Below are 17,108 nucleotides of genomic sequence, written 5' to 3'. Positions count from 1 at the left end.
AAAGCGCCTTTATAATGCAAAGTGTAGCAGCACGGGAAGCCATAATAATGTGGCGTAATTTATCGTGCACGTCCTTTTGTTTACATTTATGTATTTATATTGTCGTATGCGTGCCGTACACCCCAATCTCACAGCATAGTAATTGAGCTCTCAAACAACAACCATCAGTGGAACAACAAACGGAGTGAAATTAATATAAACTCGCTCAAAGTCTGGTACCTGACGCTGGACCCAAAACCCTTTGCCGCCGACGCCGCGTATGAAGTTAATATCGCGGTCACAAGGCTATAACAACGCCGCCGCCGAGAGCGCCTCTCCTGTCGCCCGCAGCGCCACCACAGCCGGCAGAAGAGCGCTCTACTTCGCATCGCCATCCCGTGCCTTCCGTGGTTACAGTGGACTAGAAGACTTCTTCTAGTCCACTGTACCGTGGTGTCTCACCATGCTCCCCAACAGAGCAATGACGTCATCCACGGAAAGCGACAGTAGTGGCCCCTAGTGGTGAAGCGCCGCTCGTAGCACCCCCTAGTGGTGTGCTCTACACAATGGCTAATCCTTCTATTCATCGGAGATGATCTGTTGCCTTCGGTCACGTGATTTCGTAGCCTTTTCGGAACAAAAATCCGTTCGATAGATCGTCCGCAAAAAATTCGTGAAGTAACACCTTTTTCTTCTTTATTTTGTTCACAGCGGATCTTCACAGACGTGTCTTTCCATCTCCCCCAATGTGAGAGGGCGAAGGAAAACAGTGACGTCTCATGCGTCGAAGATGACCCAAGCAGCAAAATGTACTGAAAGTCGGGTGCAATAGGGGTGGACGGGTAGGTGGAAGGCCTTGAACGGACTCGTGAAACTAAGGAACATCGATAAGACACATATACCGTCCACCCCTATTGCACTCGACTTTCAGTACATTGTGCTGCTTGGGGAGCTTTAACTTGCGGAAACAAACAAACAAAAAAAAAACAAAAAACAAATGTATCGGGTGACGCTGTCGGAACCCTTATCTTGGGTTGCATTTTCTGTTTTCTTTTACTCTTTTTCTAGGACGCAAGAGGCGAAAGTGTGCACTTTCACCCTCTCACATTGGAGGTGAAGGAAAGACGCACATGAACGGTTAATGAACAAAATAAAGAAAAAATGGTGTTCCCTCACGAATTTTTTGCTGACAATCTACTAAACGGATTTTTGTTCTGAAAACGTTCACGACATCAGATGACCGAAGGGAACAGATGGTCCCATTGGGACAACTTCGTAGTTTTTATAATTGAAAAGTTAAATAATGATTTTTAGGTAATTAGTCATTCGACGGTTGAGCAACAGATGGCCAAGAACGTCCGCGGGCCCAGAGATGATAGAAGTGGAAAGAGGGTGTCTCAAGCCCGTTTGGTTTTTAAATGAAAAACCTGTACCGAAAATGAAAAAAAAAAGACACCCCGCGTATGATTTGCGTTGCTGACGGGTATGGACCCCTTCTCTTATTAGTTTCGTAGTCTTCCTCTTGCTTGCAGGCAAAAGCCGTGCCCTGAAGGAACGCTCTGGACTTTCTAGAGTCGCGAAATCACAACAAAGATGGTGACTGAAAACTATTATGACTAAAATATTATGACTAATAATGTCTAAGACATACACGTGAACATATATACGAATTAGGAATAAACGATAGCTTCGGGTAGCATTCAAGAAGCGACATATATTATGATAACATACTAATCAGCCTCAGCCATAAAGGGTGTCCACTCTAACTGAAGAAATGATCGCTGACGCATAGCGCTGTGAAATGAAGCAGCAAATGCATGAATAACGGTGGGATGAGGTGATTCACCGCAAAAATTGCGGTACCATACCTCATTGCATGTGGGTTAATACATGAGTGGGATGACGACGAAAGGAATGCGACATACACGCTCGCACACACACACACATGACCCACGCAAATGAGATATCACACATGTGGGTGCGGTTCAAAGAAAAACCCATAGCTCTCCAATGACGTTTGTGTTACAAACAGGTGCTCCATTATGAGATCAGACCATTTGTAACAATATCCAATATCGTCATAGGAGATCTATCAGTGTTTCTTTGACAGCGTTATGTGATCGAGATCATTTCTAGATGCAGTTATCGTGAGCACCCTGTATACTGGGTCTTTTTTAGGTGCCACATATTTTTTAATTAAAAATCGACAAGAGCCCCAGATACGCCGTTTGGGCGTATAACATACCTGACCTGGTGCACATCTTTCCTATGGCTGGTCGCATCAGTGTTCGGTGACTATAGTTAACTGAATTCCGATAATTAATTAATTAACGATCCAGGGCAAATGAGGGGGCAGAACCGTCGTAGCCGAAAGCTATGCCCACTGTCACCGATTTCGAAATGCGTCTGGTTCTCACGATACCAGCAGTTTTTCTCTGCTATGCAAGTGAGCTGAAACCGAAACCTATTCCACTCCAACCTACTCCAATCATCTCCATCGCTCCAAATCACGTGGCCCTGTGAACGTGCAATGAGCGCTGTGCTCCCTGCGTTCCCAGTAGCCGCGATTCCAGTTTCGGCTAATTTGCATATCAAAATTCGGGGATGGATATTTCATGGCGCACGTGCGTGTTCCAGGATTTGTGAGACGTGGAATGGCGTTCAACAAGGATAGTCTCTCATTCTGCAGTCTCGCTTTTTTCCCCGAAATCCTCTAATTAAAGAGCACATTAATGAATTTTACGTAATTAGTGATCTCGTAGTTGCGTACTTACTTCGAGAGGGTGTCCGTCTGGCCGTATAACTCAATTGCAAAAACGACATATGTGTTGCTCTCATACATTTCTTATAAAAAATCTGTAGCTCTTAAAAAAAAAAAGACACCGCGTATATACCTATATGCGAGTACGCGGACCAACCGATGGATATATGTCGTCGGATGTGCGTTTTTCAATCTTTCAAATTTTCTCTCCTTCCTTTGTGTTTTTATTCTGCTCTTTTTGATACAGTGCATCGCAAAAGCAAACTAACCGAGCTCAACTACAGCATGCGTCCGTGTCTACGACGTTGCAGTATAAACTCCAGACACGCGTGTGTGAACTTACAAACGTCCCTCAGGAAGTAAAGGGTCAGCTACCCTTACGCTGGTCAAAATGAATAGAACATACGAGGCTGGTTTTCTTTGTGCATTTGAAATCACAGAGGTATAAACAACCACACTGACAGCGCATTTAAAGATAGCCAATGGATCGAGAATTAGTTGAACTACCTGTTTGGCACTTTCTCTTGCCCGTGCTCTGTCTTTGTTCCACAGACACTCCACTCTAATGCCGACATGGTAGCACGGCCGCGGTCAGTGATGACACGGTAACGAGGCCTTTTACTTAAAGACCACGCGATCCGAATCGCAATATTTCAATTCAACTACAATGAAGCGTCGTTTGCTCATTAACCTGTATTCCCGTCTCCTGACTGGCAATCAATAATTGCAATGACTTCAATGGCTTAGGCCAATGTAGCAGGCTTGGTGTACTGTTATATTCCTGCTGAGATTCTGCGAAGAACCCGGTGGGTTTGTTAACCACCGCGACATGAGCTAAGTGCGGGGACAGTCAACCCAAACCGGTAATTCATGGTTATGCTCCTGTCGTAACCACTAATAATCTTGTCTTTCATATTGCGCAAAATCTCTCAAAATCTGGAACGACCGTTGACGTCTTCCTGTCCACATCAAGCACTGTACCATATAAAAGCGATAAAACCCCGGTGCAGGGGACACAAAGAGACAACACAGACGAAGCACTGACTGACAAACTTTTAGATGTACCACCAAACAGCCCGGTTTTTATCGCTTTTTAACTGTACCATAGAAAGTGAAGTGTGCTCTAAAGTGCCATTCCGGATCCAAAAAAGAGCGTTTATCTTATTTAGTCCATAAAAAGAAGGTGCCGCAGGGGTTCTATACGCAAAATTTCAATCCTGTTTACGAACGCTGTGCATTTATGTCAATTTTTGAAGGTCTGCTGAGCCTCCACAAGTTTCGATGACGCAAAAAGCGGGTGACGTAACCATAAGCCCATAAATTGCAAGATGTCATGCTCTTGAAAGGGTACTCGACTCCTAGCAACGACGCTGGCGTCTGGAGGGGTCACGTCTCGGTAGAGAAGTGACGTGACGCTGATCGAAACAGGGGAAAATGGGATAGATGACTTATCCCTCCTTGTGTTTTCTCCAAGGTTGGTTGGTTATGTCACGTGGGGCTCCGCTAAGCATAGCAAATCCATTAAACAATTATTTTCTAGGACTAACTGCCTTATGTACTCTTTCTTTCCGCTGTCCATTCAGGCATGGAACGAACTGACGGAAGAAATGGTACGGTGTGACACCTTGTCGAGTTTTATGCTGGCGATCGCAAATTTATAGGTAGAGTGTGCTGCTACGTTTGTTGTAATCTTATGTGAAGGTTGTATGCGTGTGTAGATGGTTTTTGATATATGGTATATACATGCGTTCGAGGTTCATCTAAATTTTCTGTATATCCGCGGCTGCTACGGAGCAAGATGTTTCTCCGTGTGTATGTAATCCCACTCCTTCTTTGGCGTCTAAGACGCTAGAAGTATAAATAAATAAATAAATAAATAAATAAATAAGGGAGTGCAAAAAGTGAGTCCCGCCGGAAGACGCGAAGGGCAACAACGTTGACAGATGAGAGCCGGGCGCTCCGTCAGAAAATGACATGACGTCACGATTCTAAAGAAAAAAAATAAAAAAAAATAAAAATACTCTATAGCTTTCGCATTACGTAGGGCCAAAATATTTTGCCCGAATGTAAAGTGTGGCAAAAAGATTTCACCAACATAGCTTTGATAGGACACTGAAGGCACGAGATTTAGTCCGTGAGTGAGTGAATGAAAAAGAAAAAAATGGAAATGCTTTAGTATGAAGAAAAATAGCATACGCTCTTTGGCTGCACGTTGAACATATGTTTATAAGTCCCAAACGTCGCCACACCAGCATTGGACAGCTGTTTCGGCCTTATTGGGCCTAAGGCCCAATAAGGCCGAAACAGCTGTCCAATGCTGGTGTGGCGACGTTTGGGACTTATAAACATTTAGTCCGTAGTGGCACTTTAACCTGTCTGTTGAGCTTCATTCCCACCTGCGGTCCCTGAACCGGTTCGTGAACCGAACCGTTTGGGGTGAAAAACTGGTTCGAAGCATTATAGTAGCCTTCCGGAGCTGAAGCGGAACTAAACCCTTACCGTCGAACCTAAACCCGAACCGAACCGATAAACGTTTCGCTTCTACTCTCTGGATTATGGTGCGGTTTCTTTCCCTCTTGCACAGGAGGGAGGGTACTTGGACGGAGTCAAGGCTTCCGCAATCGTAAATATCAGAGGGCGCTTCAGTCTTGTAAATATATCGACGTAAACCATCACTGTTATTTACACAAAGTTGTTCCTTTCCTTTACGACATCGACAGATGGCAGTACCGCCATGCCGCGGTACTGCCAGCCGGGCTCCGAGACGTACGCGCGCAGAGTAGGGCTGCGTTCTAACTCCTATTGAAGCAGATTTTTTTTTTTTACGTCAGGTGAAAGGTCTAATATAGGGCCATGTCCTGGCAAAATATAAATGAAATCAAAAGGGGCCTTTTTAAGAAACGAACGCGCAAAATCCTTGTTTTTTCGAAATATGCCTAAATATTTGCCTGTTTCAGGAGATACCTGTAAAAGGTATAAGCACGATAGATATATCAGATGAAAGAGCATAAAAAGCGGAGTGAACTGATAGCAAGTACGGTAATGAGGGATATCTATAGCCAGAGAGATCACACGTTCAAGTTGGAACAAAACAGCGAGAGAGAGCACGTTCGCCATTTTTATAGCACACAGCGTTGCGCCAGCGCGCAAAAAATTGCAATTAGACTGCTGATCTGTAGGCATACTAAAGCATGAAAAAATTTCAATACAATATCTTTTAAAACCCGGGAGATATACTCCTGCAAACACGGCAAAACTGAAACACTCAGAAACATTCAGCGCCGGATTTTCTCGATTTTTTGCACGAAAACTATTCGGTAGAAATTATTCATTTTACCGCTGTTGACTATCATGTATATAGGGTTAGCTTCTAAATATAAAAAAATAGTGAAAATCCAGGTGGTCGATGGGACCTCCCTGCCTGAACTGTCGTGAGACTGGCCACCTGCATAGATTTCGTGACAGCCGGACCGACAATGGGCTCGGTTCACAACACCGACGCCATCAGCAATCATTTCTTAGACAATAAAGCCATCATTAGCTACTGTGTAAATAGATTGGTGCCGTTATATCGCGCGCGTCTCGTAGGCATATGGTGCGCTTTGTCCTCCCTTCTTACAATGAGTATCGCACGCGCTGCCTCGCAAGAAGTGAAGAAACCAATGAAAAAAACGGCTAGGAAGAAAGCGAGCTGGTGAAGATGATGCATAATGTAAAAACCCCGAGACTAGGGGACACGAAGGGGCAGACACAACACGAAGTCTCCGAGACTTCGTGTTTCTTTTTTTGTTTTTTTACATTATGAAGAAACCAGTTTGAAACGAGTCGTAAACTGTGCCTAGTGTCTTTAATGACCTTTCAGCAAATATATCACAGACATTTTGAAAACAAATTTGTGGACCGTAACGGAAGGTTTTGCGACATCTAGCAAAAGTCCCGAACAGCTGGCACTGAAGGTCGCAATCGATCGTCTGCAATCGTTTTTTCATCTCGAGCGGTAAGCAATTACACACGCATCAAGAACGCTATCTTAGAAGGCGTTCTACCGCGTACAAACAGTATACGACAAGAAAAGAAAATAGGTTGCCCTTTATTCAAACAGGCCCGACGAGACCCTGAGCCGCAGCTGCTATAGTGCGATGTCGCACAAGAACTCAACTGCCGTGCGCGGTCCCGTGTGACACGTGGGAACCCGCTTGCCGCGTGTTTCTCTAACGAGTACGATTTTCCTGCCTACGGATTGTGTGCCAAATGTGATTTATGATGCTTTCCCAACGGCTTTCGCGACATGACAAGGGAGTTTATCGCGCAACTGAAACTTTATAACGGTTGTATATTAGACGCGCGCGTCCGAGCTTCAAGCGGTTAATTAACGTGCGAGCGCTCGAGCGAAGAGGGAGTGAGCTTCCAACAAAGATGAGCAAGATTTGTGTTGCCCTTATTTGCATTGCAGGTAAGTTTCTAGATTGGGGATGTTGAACTTTCTGTTGTGTAACAAAGCCATGCCAGCGAACTCTATTTAGAGTATCTTCGTCGTGTTTCAAGTAAACCAATGCGCTCTGCGTTCTCCTGCCAGCGAAATCGGTCCGTTTTTTTTTTTTTTTTAATGTTTGAGACAGTAGTGAACGTTACTCGTACCGGTACTATTAGGCGGCTTGTAGCATTTTTTGAAGTAGCTTCATGATGTTTTGGCTTATTTAGACCACATCTAAGTACACTTGCTTTGTAAAGAACAGCCTCCAGTTATAATGCAGAGCCAAAAGTTGCGAGGCCACGTCACTACACCACTAGATGCAACTCTACTGAGATACACAAAAAATACTACGTAGAATTTGGTTCGTTGGAAGTACACTGCTACTCGGTAAGTAAATCGGAAGGCAAATTAGAGGGGCATCTCGCGCTGTATTTATGACAGTTCTTATGATTGTGCAGTTGCTGTATTGTTATTAAGGAAGAAATTCGGTTCATTACGCTTGTGAAATTCTGCACCTTGAGAGAAAGAGAGAGAGAGAGAGAGAGAGAAAGAAAAAGAGAATCGACATGAGTTCTTGTATCTTCTTGAAGTGAGCCATGTACCTAAGATGAATCGTTGTTCCTCCCACTGTGTGCAGACGGAACATACCCTATCTCTGAGATAGTGCCCCTTATGTATAACACGCTCACGGAACAGCTAAAAAAGAAGCGTGAACTATCATAAAAAACGCGCCTCTTCACCCCCAACGTGCGAAGGAGTGGCAGTTAGCATGCGAACTGTTTTTACACTTGCTCTTTACGCGGGGAGGACAACAGACCTTTACATTGTCGCCCGTGCTGTTGTCGAGCGCCGCTGCCATCATTCACGAGCAGCAGTTTTACACTGTCGCTGTTCTTACGGCGTGCACACACTGCGTGCCCGCCCCGTTGTGAGGAGTGTGGTACAATGGCGACGAGCTCGCTGTCACAGGTTTATTTCCCTCTATCCGCGCTGCGATTGATTGCTCTACTGGCCGATGGTGGTGCTCCAGGTGGTGTGTGTTTGTAACACGTGATGTTTCAAAGTCATGGCACGATGATGTCATTTCGTTTCCGCTACGATCGCCATAATCACCGTCAACCCTGCAAAACCGCGCTATACATGGATAGGGCGGTTTTGCGGGGTTGACGGTGAAGTTTCCAAAAGATAATATTCATAATAATGGAGTACCCTTTTATTTCAGTGCTGGCGCTATCGGCATGTGAGTATGAGTTAATTACTAATAAAAATAATATGTCATCGCCCGAGCTAGTGTTGGGCGCCGCTGCCACTCAAGAGCAGCAGCGGCCGCGCTGCGTATTCCACTTTCCCTCCTCAGATGGCGTTCGCACTTTTACGTGGCTGCCCCATTGTGAGGAGTGGCGTACGTAGTGGAGTACAATGGCGGCGAGCGCGCAGCTATATGTTCATTTCCCTCTCCCCCGCTGAGATTGACTACCGCAGCTGCCGGTGGTGGTGCTACAGGTGGTGTGATGTCGTGTGTGTGATGCCATTTGTGGCATCCACTCTAGTACTACTACGTGATGTTGCGACGTTATGCCGCGGTGACGTTTTCTTTACGCTCGCCTTAATCACCGTCAACGGTGCAAAGAAAGCTATCGCTCTAAAAAAAAACTAGGCATGCATGATGTCGTGATCTTTATTAAGAAAATACGTTATGAAAATATAATATTGTGTGATCTTTCATTTCAGTGCTGGAGGTATCGGCAGGTGAGTATGATCTAATTACCATGGAGCTGATATTGCTCGGGTTTTGCGTAGCTGACGTACGGTCGATAACGAATCTTGAGCAGTTCGAGACGTATTAATCACAGTCAACGGGAAAAATATGTAACTAATCACAGACTGCCAGCAGCGGCCAAGGTAACGAACATTTCACCACTGCTAACTTTGAACATAGGTGTGCACTTAAAGTAACCGTACTACTGATTCTTGAGAATGAATACACTTGATATACAAAAGATATACATAAAATTATTTGCTTTTTGAAATTTAACATGTCTGTTTCGTGCTCGTGATACTGGGATACATAAATTTGTGCTTGCCCCAGGAAGTTCGCCACTGGTAGTTCAGTGGTGCTCACTACGGCATTATGTCCGCACGTTTCAAGGGGACTTGTGAGTGTATCTTGCATAGCGTTCGCATATGTTATTATTAGAGCCCGGAATCTTCTAAACTCTAGGATTACACACCCATCGCGCGCAAGCAGGGAAAAGGTGAGACCGCCATTTTGCGGAAGAACTCCCGTTCACCCAGGGCGAGTAGGTCACGTTGCAATATGTTCGCGAGCAAAACACGCGTGTTTCGTATCAAGAGGAATATAGGTCTTCTAGGTGGGTGCCGACGGACCGTCCACAGCACCGCAATGGAAGGTACACTCACACGCTCCTGTGCTAGATCTCCGATCTTCCCTGCCTCGACAATTTCACGAGTAACCATGCTCGGGTACTTTGGTACCTTTAGCAAGCACACACGCTGTGGCAGGACGGGATCACACTTACATTGTTCACAATGCTCTGCCCCCCCCCCCCCCATGTCCAACTGCGCAAACAGAGTTACTTGCGAAAGTATGGAAGAAGAAAAAAATGGAGATATAGGGCAAGAGGAAGTGTGTGAGTGTCACCTGCATGATAGCGAGATGACGCACTCGGAGTGGAAATAAGATCCCGGTAAAGGTATAGACCAGAATTTTCGCCGTCTCCACTGCGCGGCCATTTTGTAGCGACCGTGGTGCCATCGTGCGAGTATTTCCTGCGGGGACTGCGGGCGCTTCGGTTCTTCGGTTCAGTCCATTCGCGAAGCTGTGCGTTCGGGATATGGATCGTTGTTCGAGCCCCCCGTTGCCCGTACAGAAGCATAAGTGTATATTTTTATGCATATGAGTTGCGTTTCATAAGGCTTAGAAATAAAACAGAGCAAAAACCGAAGTCAGCAAAGGGTGTGGCATCTAGTAAACCCCAGCGATAGCGCAGGCGCTACATGCATTTCCTAGTTTCTTGAACCATCGAACATAGTTATGTTCTGTATATGTATGTTTCTTCTACGTACATGTGGTGCAGTCTCAACGCAAAGTTTTTGCAGTATGGCGCGAGAGACTATAACATTGCGGGTAATATTCAATCGACTTTACAGAATTAAATAAGTACACGTGTGAAGCAAGGACCCCACACTCTAACAGTAACATTAACTGCCATCATTATTTCTGATCGTCGTTAATAGTTCATGGTAGAACAGGTCGTTAGCTCATAACGCCCCATAATTCGATTTTTTATGACGCTCTTCGCTGGAAAACAGCCCACAGACCGACTGGCATAAAAGGGTAAAGTTACATGACAAAAGCGCTCAGCGGTAAAGGAAAAACGTTTATCACTAATCCGCAATATGGAATTTAAAACGCTTGCTAACTGTGTTACGTTGCATGAACAAGATTTTCATAATTTCAGTTTCCGGGTTGCTTACTCAAGCTTGTTTATGCTGTGCACCACTAGGAATTTCGTAGTTTGCGATGAACACTGGGAAGTTCGCTGTGGATACTCAGTAAAAAATTGCTTGAACTTTAAACAACGACAACCATTACGGTAAGCTTCATTGGTGAAGGCATTGGCTGCTGTGTACACATTTTGCATTGAAATGTGTAACGAAACGATCTTCGGACTTAAAATAACGGTTTGCCGGACGCGGGCAAAATGAACGCATTATTATACACCACAATTTCCTTTTGGGTGACTACGTAAAGCAATGTGCATCAACATGACAGCGGTTCGAATTCCCGACGCCTTTCAAGCGCTGTGAGGACTCTGTGCAGCTGGTGTACATGTAATGCAATAGCCCTTTCGCCTCCATTCGTATTACAAATCCCGTCCATTTTGTTTGCGTTTATTCTTCGTAGAATCAGCCACAGAACAGTGTCATCTAGATAAACATATGTCGTTGATTTAGAAAAATCCAGGCCGTACGAAAATGCCACAAACCAACACCGCGCCTACAGTTAACTTGCATTCCGACAGCTTCATACGCAGTCCCCGCGCCGAACGAGCTCGCAGGTGGCGCGCTGTGTCGAGAGTACGGGGAGTGTCCGGTTCGCGCTGGTTCGTAGCTAAAATTCTGGTCTATAAAAGGATGCGTCCTGACGTGCTGCAATAAAATTTGTTGGAAGTTAGCGCTGTGCCGTCTCGTCTTCTCTCCTCTTGGTCCTTATTAAGTTGCGCTAGTAAAGTGATACTCACCGTCATATCCATCCAGGGTTAAAAAAAAGAAAAACAAAAACACACACTCATGTTGTGGCATGTCTTGATGCTACATACGGGCTCCAATGCGCCCTTAGTGCACAGGTAATGTCCTCAAGGGCCTACAAAGGGTCGGTCGCATCTGTTTCACTCGATTTCGAGACCACACTGTCATCTGTCGTGGACCACATTGGCCGCTGTACCAAAAATCCTACGTGAAAGAGTGGCGTAGTTTGACTCTTATTCCATGGAATAGGTGAGAATAACAGGCTACGGATGATGAGAATATCCCGAGATTCCCTCACCGGAAAAACGAGAAAACGCCACTCCCTAAGAACCAATGAGGGCGCGACCTTAAGAAACGCGCGAGCGTCTCATAGAGCTAGGCCGCGTACCCACACGCGGCTGACGCGCGAACGCGGCGCGGTAAACCCTTGACGCTGCGCGCGAAAAGCCACCTCCGCTTTCCGCATTTTGGCGGTCGCGCATTGCACGATTTTTAGCGGCGTCCGCACATGCTCGGCCAATCAGAAAATAAACGGAAGTTGCGTAACGTTCTTCTTCCGGCGTCCCGCACGGAGAGCATTCACGGCGTCGTTGACAGGAAGGTACGTTGCAGCGGTACTCACGTTTTTCAACCGGCGAATTTATGAAGGAAATAAAATGTCATTGGTGCTTGCATTATAGCGCCTTGCATTAAAATGACTTTTTGGGCCGACACTGGTATAAAATTTGGGAGGGGAGTGCAGGCAAGTAAAGTAAGATATTGACTCTCATAGCCATCAGGAAGTTGAAAGCTAAACATTGCTCACAAGAAAACAGTGAGTGAACCCAAAGCCTGCGTTTCTTGCGTCTGTGACGTTGATTTCGCAAAAGCCCAGATGTAAAAACGGAAATGTTCACTACAGTCAAGCGCTCGACTTCGCTGTCGTTCGCCATCTTGTCAAACACTGTCCCAGAAGCCCTCGCGTTGGACGAGATCTCGCTGTGGAGAGTCGCGGGAGGAGGCTGGGGTGGCAGGCATGCGCCCGGCAAGCGGCAGGCGGTTGCGCACATCTCTACCGCACGCGGGTACGGGGCTTTACGGGGCGTGTGGAACGGCGTCCTTGCTTCTCCGAGTGCCGCTCTCTCGCTCCTCCGCTTAGGGAGTGACGTCACGAAATAAATGTAGCCGGGTAGATCGTCGGCTCATGCCGAACACAGTGGTATCGGCTTTATAGATGGGTTTCCTAATGCGACCGTCTCTTTAAGGCATTGTCACACAAAAGAATTTGAATGATTACGCTATGCACCAATCAAGGTTCAGAAGAAGGGCACATACAACAGGAGATGCTTCTCTGCAGGCAATGAAGACACGCATTACCCGGATTATTGGGACTGCGAACCGGAAGTACAACAGAAGTGCAAGATACATTGTGAGAAAGAATCTCCTGGAAGCGAACCCGGTTGCGACCGTCACGAATGCTTCTGCACATATATTGACCCACCAGAGAGCACGGAATATCCGGGTGAATATGACTAGCAGAACAGCGCAACACAAAGTTCGCTAAGATGCCTGGGAAATAAAACAACGTAACAAAGTAAACGATGTTCTGCAAACTGTTTTTCTTGTGTAGTCTTGCACAACGGCACCCTGTATGTTCAGTGCCCGTAAGCAGTGGCGTAGCCAGACCTCCAAGGTAGGGGGGCTCTATACGAAAACCCGCCCGACTACCCCCCCCCCCCGCGCTGATCCTGGGTGCGACAACGCACAATACTTGTGCACACCGCAGCAGTTGAAAAAAAAAAAAACGGAAATAATTCATTTGGTCATTCACAATACGATTATACTGTGATGCCCAATGAGGTGGTGTCACGAGATTGGAAGGATGTTGAAAACCTCATACTTTGGAAACCATTCAAGTGTGCAGCTTAGATAGGCGCCATGAACTGTAAGAACTTTCGCGATTGTCACACTGCTCCCCCCCCCCATATATTATTTTCTCCCCGGATTTGCTCGATTTGCTAGGGGGGGGGGGGGCTCGGCCCCCTAGCCCCCCCCCGTGGCTACGCCACTGCCCGTAAGAATCCTGTCCTGGTCTTCATCAGGTGCTGTACGGCCAACGCTGCCAGGTTTCCCGTAAAGCTGCCCAAGGCGCAAGCAAAAGTCCCGATAGATACCGGTTCCCGAGCGGGAGAAAATGAACCGGCACGAAATCAACACGAACGGACACGAAAATGAACGAAAACACACACGGGAATATAGATAGTTTTAGGACACCGTGATCGCCCTCTGATTCAGTTTCCGTATCGCTATCAGCCAATCGGCGAGTGCTACACTGATCGCTGATTGGCTGGTGGCAGTACGAAAAAGGATTCGGAGGGCGATCACGGTTTCTTCAAACTCCGTAATGACGGCACTCGGCAAACAGCAGTCCACACGTGCACAGTTCCTATGACTACCACGAGGTGGCAGCACTAGTGACGGCGCTCATTCCTTGAATCGCATTTTTTTTGCGTGTGTGTGTATGTTGTTGTATATAGACCATTTCACTGTTTGCAAACAAACGGCGCAAACTGGAAGACCTACGGGGAACAAAACGGGTTAACGTGCGACGTAACGTAACGTAACGTAACGTACGACGCCTGGCGCTGCCTGGCGTCGTTGAGCTATCAAAAGGGCCTTTGCAAGCAACTCTTGTAACCGGAAGACCAACGGGACGCACATTAAGATGTCGCGCGTTGGCGCAACCTGGCGTCGCGAAAGGGTCTATAGGTACGATATAAGCGCACCGTAAATATTGGTGCGAAATACTTCTTAACTGTTTCGCAATTGTATCGTGCACGTTGTATTGTACAATTGCATCCTAGAACTGGTTATGGCACCAGGTACTGTAGTAGTTACTTCGAAGCATAGGCGCTGATATTCAGTAATGTACGACGTATTGTCTACTCTACTGGCTAGTTCAAAGGTGGGCCTTCGGAGAAGGCGCCATACCATGTATTTTCACGAGGGACCTTCTCCAGAATATTCCAGCGGAGGACGGGAAAAGTAGCAATTCCGTGTAGTCTAATTATCACTTAATCACTAATTATCACCCTTACATACATGAAGGTTACATACATGAACTAGGTTGGACCATGTACATTTACCAAGGTGGTGGCGGTCACGGTGGTACTGAATCTGCACACTGTAGTGAGCCACACTTAGGTGGGCAACGTCAATTGAGTGCACCCCTCGCTTAATTACTCGTCCCAGTCCTCATAGCTCCATATGACATCAACACATGAGATTTACACAATATAGACCCCACGCACTCTACTCCACCATACCACGAGGATGACACCCTACGATTTTTTCTACATTTTTTCATTTCACCGTGATATAGCAGTATTGTTTACTACTGAGAGCGTCCGCCTCATTGGCTGAAGGTTACGCTCAACTTGGGTTGCTGGACATGTTACTACGCGTACATCTCTTTAAAAAAAATATTGTAAGACGTGCGTATCCCAACGACGTAAACTTACTTGTGGAGTGTGTACGCGTACCGCCGGACGCAGCACTTGGACAAAACAGGGTGCTGACAGAACCTGACAGTGCTGACGGAGACAGGCTGTTCTCCAGCTGCTGTGTAACAGCCGTTCCATTATAGGAAACAGTAACAGCAACGTAACGGAAACGAAATTGAGAAGCTGGCATCTAAAACGAATAACGGAAACGAAAACATTGTAGTAACGCAAATGGAAATGGTAACCAGAAACATCTCCGTTACCCTTCCTTGGTTCTAAGCTGACGCGTCGGCCAATATGGCGAGCCTTTTGTGTGAACCAATGCCGAACCATTGGTTTCACCGGGTGTCATTTCAGACTGAGCAGTGCTAGTACTATTGGCTTCAGAAATTAGGTCCACGAGGGCGAGGGGGGGGGGGAAGGTTGACTCTAGCTATCAAGGAAGTTCTGCGCACAGTCCAATTATAGGCAGTCCTATACGCTGCGGTCACGTGTGGTCACAAAAATAGACTCATCTTACGTGCACTTCAGCTCTGAATTAACATTTAGGAAACCCCGGATGAACTCCTTCCGATGATATAAATATTTCTCCCGTATTTTCTAGGTCAGTTCCACACCGCAACTGTTCGGCGAGCCTTACCTGCAACGGCTTCAACGGCGACGATGAGACTGGCCTTGATGCTTGAACTCTGCGGATGATTCCAACTTTTTACGTTTCTGTATTTCCAAGTTATTCGCATACAAAGCGTGAATATTCTTTCGATAATGCGACCGCACGTGAATGATATACGTCAGTTTGATTTCGCTTTGTGTGGTTGTCTGCTTTCCTTATCAGAAAGTACTCTCGGTGATAGCAGTCATCTCCCTTGAGGGCCACCAGCGGCATGGCCGAGTGGGCTATGGCGTCTCGCTCGTTGGTTGTAGCCACGTCGTGCTGTCGCGCTGAAGACTGGGAGGTGGTGGGTTCAAATCCTACCACCGGCTGTTCTGTCTGAGGTTTTCCCTGGGTTTTCCGAAGGCAAATGTCGGCACACAGTTCCCCATGAAGTCTGCCCAGGACTCATACTAACCCCCCCTGTCGCCCACTCTTTCCTACTGTCCTTTCTCCATCTGTCCACGTCGGTACGCTGCTCATTGCCACAGTTGCTTCGCGGCGCTAACACGCAATAAAAATCTATTGAGACCGTCAGGGTTAGCTTTGGTATAGGTCAGCGTGGCATAGCTGAGCTGGCTGCGCAGATCCGCGTAGACGTCGTTATTTTGTCAGAAATAAAGTATGGGACACTAAGATACATGTAGCTTGTGTTTCGTCTTTTATTGCTCCTATACATTGTCATTGTTTATTATCATATTCTCTATACCCGCCGAAGAATTGTTGGATTTTCAGGAATTACCTTCTGGAAACTTTTGCCGCCATTTAGGAAGGCTTTAGACGATTTTTAATTCAGGGAAAGTTCTTCTTGCGAAGCCAACCTATTCCTTTTTTTTTACAGAAATAAAGTCCTCCACGAATAACCGCAGACCCAAAAAAAACTGTCGCAGCAGAAAATGCTGATATAGCCCCGCCTGCTTGACTGTTGCAAAAAGTGCGCGCGAAAGGTGCGGCGAGAGGAGGAAGTGTCCCAGCCTTCCAAGCTGAAGCCTCACTGCTGAAGGCAGCAGCTTTTTTTTCGCGGTTTTTCCACAGAGAACTGGACGAGGTAGCAATTTGTATATTTTTCTTGTTTTTTGGTGCGGAGTTTTTCGCCTGCATCTGTCAGCCACACGCAATTACGATATAACTCCAACCTATTTCTTTCTAACTCTGGCTAACTGGCTAACTAACCAACAAACTAACTAGCTCTAACTTACTTATTTCCGCTTGCATCAACATCCTTCAACACATAGTACTTAGTACATAGTACTCTGTAATCCGTCTGCTGTATGCTCAGTTCCGTAGTCTGCAGTACATGAAGGTACATGCAACTGGGTTGGCTCATGTATATTTACCAAGGCGGTGGCGGTCACGGTGGTAATGAATCTGCTCGCTGTAGTCAGCCACACTTCGGCGGGCAACGTCACGACTAACATAGCTGGACAGTGCGTCCTGGGCCGACTTCACAGCGATACCGTGCCGATATTTGTCTTATAACGTCGGAGA

The sequence above is a fragment of the Ornithodoros turicata genome, chromosome 4 (genome assembly GCF_037126465.1).
Source record: "Ornithodoros turicata isolate Travis chromosome 4, ASM3712646v1, whole genome shotgun sequence".
Taxonomy (NCBI): domain Eukaryota; kingdom Metazoa; phylum Arthropoda; class Arachnida; order Ixodida; family Argasidae; genus Ornithodoros; species Ornithodoros turicata.
The sequence above is the reverse complement of the archived record's forward strand: the minus strand, read 5'-3'. Positions refer to the sequence as shown.